Genomic DNA, 4,335 nt, shown 5'->3' on the forward strand with positions numbered 1-4,335 from the left:
ACAAGTGCAAGTATACAGGCTTCGGCCATAACTACTGAACTGCTACTGATCTCTTGTCAGCTGTTACAGACTCATGCCTATTGAACTGCAAATTGGTATCTTGTCAGCTGTTACAACCTCATACCTATTGAACTGCTATTTGATCTCTTGTCAGCTGTTACAACCTCATACCTATTGAACTACTACTTGATCTCTTGTCAGAGGTTACAACCTCATACCTATTGAACTACTACTTGATCTCTTGTCAGAGGTTACAACCTCATACCTATTGAACTGCAAATTGAGCTTGTCAGCTGTTATAATTCATATCTAGGTGAACTACCACTGTGAAACTGCAAGCTACCCTACTGACCTATCACAGGGTAGAAGTGCTGCTATACGGGGCGTGATGTTTAGTAGCTCCCTCCTCGCCTAAAACCATACTAGGCTTAAGAGGTAGAGCTACAATCTGATACCCGTCCTTTATAGGGAAAGTCCTGATCCGCAGCTGTGGTCCAGAGAGCAGTTAAACCCCTTGGCAGGGTGTTACACATCGTCTGCTAGAGCCCAGCAGGAGATATTTGTCCATCCAGGCTGTTTGGAGTGGTTGGAGGACACTATTAGGTTTCTTTTGTGAATAAAATAAATCTATAAGTGTATGACCAGCTTAAAGCTAATTTGAGAGGAAGCCAATCGACCTCTTCTGCTAGTAACAAGAACAGGATGTAAAGGAAATCTCCCCAACAAGGACATTGACAGCAAGAAAAACTTGAAGTAGGTTCCTACCTTTCTTTACTACTCACAAAATAGAGTTTTGGTGGGAGTTCTAGATTAACCAATTAAACACAAATAATTTGGTGGGAGTTCCACATTAACCAAATAAACACAAATAATTTCAGTTATACCTCCAGAGTATATAGTGTTCCATAACCCCCCCCCCCTAAACACTGGATGTTTTATAGTGTGGGCCTGCGGTAACCACTGCATGTTTGAAAACTGAAGTCCTTATCTCGGTACATATACTCAGGTATAGCACGGACTGACACCCGTTGCTCCTTTTACAAGGAGGCCTCCGATTAAACAGTAAAGTACAGATGTCTGGGACTCCCAAAGTCAGTCTCTGCAAATTGCTCATTAACATGCTTCCTCTTATCCACTGTGTATAACCCTGCAATAAAACAAATTTATGTTTAGACTGACTCTTGGCTGGAGTAGTGTGCGGTGTGATGTCATGCATAACAAGATGTGAAGTGGGGGAATGATGTATAGCACAGCATATAAATTACAGCTTTACATGGTTTTATTCACTTACAGCTTCTTAACTTAGTTTGCTGTATATGGCAAAATATTCCCATGTTACTACAGCTGTGTGTTTCTTAGAATCACCCAATATAAAACACAAAACACTGCAGGCAGCCATGACACCAGGATGATACGTCACTTCTGTACAATGTCAAGAGACCAATGGAGTTATAAGTAAGCTCAAATAAACTGTTGTGAGCAATGGAAAATGTGTTGCATGATTGAATTATAACTCTTATTCCATTCCATTACTGTATTTCCTTCTACTTCTAGTGTGGTAACATTTCTTTAGCCTGGGACCTCAATATAACATTATGGAAACTTTAGCTGCCCTACACCCAAATTTTGTTGGCTAACCTGCCAGTAGCCCTGCTTTATAGCAAGACCAGATTTAAGGGCAGGTGATGTAAGGACAAATGTATGGTAGTAAGGCCTTCAAAGGAGATATCCGCCTTCTTGCCTATTAATCTAAGCAGTGATCAGATATACCACTAATGACACAACCTTCATTTATTCCATACTGTACTAGCAGTTCGTTTCTGAGTGCTGCCTATTTAGGCTACCATACCTTCCACTCTACCTATTTTAACAACTAACCCACTAATGCAGCAAATGTCCGTTTACACCAGATATTGACAGGAGAAGACCATTAAAGAATGTTATGTTAAACTATTTCATGCAGCAATGCCAAATGTGCTGGTCAGAATCCTTCGATGCCATGAAACTAGAAGAATACAGTGTGCTAAGAGGGGAGGTAGCTTTTTACACAATTGGCAAAGCATGGACTTCAGAATGCACACTTTTTTCACATTGATTTATAGCACTTGGGTTCATCCTTCTCTATATATGTCTCTTATCAGAAGTTTTAGAGGGATATATTCAAACATAGTCAGAATGTTTTGCTGCTGTTCGGTATGCATCTCTGTAGGATAGTTCTGTGCTCATTCATTCTCCAGCTACCATTGCCCTGATTTTCATACCGTTTTCATAAACCTTTTTTTTTTACTTTCTTTGTTTAACCAACCACACTGCTTAACTAGATTTACTAATTCTGGCTTTATTGAAAGCCTTTTAATGTCTGTACATTTGCTGGTGCCCTAATTTCACTAATGGCTAAGTCATCAGTGACTGGTCTACACAGTTTAGTCATCGGATTTAAGCATGGCATCCTCTCTGGAGAAAGACTGGCTAGAAATATTGATTTGTGGGCTCACAGCAGAGAGAACATGGATAATTTTTAATCTTACCTGCATCTTAATTTGTTATAAACAATATATGTGAGACCACTGCTCATAGACATTGAAGATATATGCTATATATAAATACAAATCCCTGAAAGTGTGTAATTGTGATATTCAATAACAGCTACAAATTCAACTAACACTCCTAAACAGGGACAACTTATCAACAGTAATAATATTCTAAAAATTATTACTAGCCTTGGATAGTATTTGAAGTTTGTATGCGTAGCTTGTCTTTACACCTGTATGCTTGCTGAAGTTCAGCGTAATTAAATTAATGTCCATTATATTTGCATTATGTATATGTGCAAAAAGTAACATCAATTACCTATTCTAAGGGCATAGTATCACCCCACATTACAGAGTAAAGCTGGGCATACACCTATAGACCGTCTGCAGATTTTCTATGGTCAGATGGAAAAAGTCCAACAGATTCCTCCATCTATGCTAAACTGTGTGGATGGAGGAATCTCCTACTGGGCCAAGCTTCAGTATCTTGCTAGTCGGCCCAGCTGGCTCTCAAAATACCTGAACAATCTGATTGAATGCAGGTATTGTTCAGGTATTCTGAGAGGCAGCGGGGTCAACTACCGAGATACTGACGCTTGGCCCAATGGGAGGTTCCTCCATCCACACAGTTTAACGTAGATGGAGGAATCTGTTGGACTTTTTCCATCTGACCATAGACAATCTGCAGATAATCTATAGCTGTATGACCAGCTTTAAATTATTGGGACGGCTGCCTTTACACGCACATGAACTTTAATGGCATCCCAGTCTTAGTCCGTATGGTTCAATATTGAGTTGGCCCACCCTTTTGCAGCTATAACAGCTCCAACTCTTCTGGGAAGGCCATAGACAAGGTTTAGGAGTGTGTCTATGGGAATGTTTGAGCATTTGTGAGGTCAGGTACTGATGTTGGACGAGAAGGCCTGGCTCGCAGTCTCTGCTCTAATTCATCCCAAAGGTGCTCTATCGGGTTGAGGCCAGGTCTGTGCAGGCCACACAAGTTTCTCCACCCCAAACTTGCTCATCCATGTCTTTATGGACCTTGCTTTGTGCACTGGTGCGCAGTCATGTTGGAACAGGTAGGGGCCATCCCCAAACTGTTCCCACAAAGTTGGGAGCATGAAATTGTCCAAAATTTCTTGGTATGCTGATGCCTTAAGAGTTCCCTTCACTGGAACTAAGGGGCCAAGCCCAACCCCTGAAAAACAACCCCACACCATATCCCCCATCCCGCAAACTTTACACTTCGCACAATGCAGTCAGGCATGTACTGTTCTCCTGGCAACCTCCAAACCGAGACATGCCCATCGGATTGCCAGAGAAGCGGGATTCGTCACTCCAGAGAACACATTTCCACTTCTCTAGAGTCCAGTGGCGGCATGCTTTGCACCACTGCATCCGACGTTTTGCATTGCACTTGGTGATGTAAGGCTTCAATGCAGCTTCTCGGCCATGGAAACCCATGCCATGAAGCTCTCTACGCACTGTTGTTGTTCCAATCTGAAGGCCACACGAAGTTTGGAGGTCTGTAGCTATTGACAGTTGGCGAATTCTTTGCACTGTACACTTCAGCATTCACTGACCCCGCTCTGTCATTTTACGTGGCCTACCACTTCGTGACTGAGTTGCTGTTGTTCCCAGTTGCTTCCACTTTGTTATAATACACTAACAGATGACCGTGCAATACTTAGTAGCAAGGAAATTTCACGGAACACCAGAATCCAATGATCTGGAGGGGCGCCCCAATACTTTTGGTAATATAGTGTGTGTATTATATATATATTTATATATATATATATATATA

The sequence above is a fragment of the Nanorana parkeri genome, unplaced genomic scaffold (assembly GCF_000935625.1).
Source record: "Nanorana parkeri isolate BGI_ZX_2015 unplaced genomic scaffold, ASM93562v1 scaffold695, whole genome shotgun sequence".
Lineage (NCBI taxonomy): Eukaryota > Metazoa > Chordata > Amphibia > Anura > Dicroglossidae > Nanorana > Nanorana parkeri.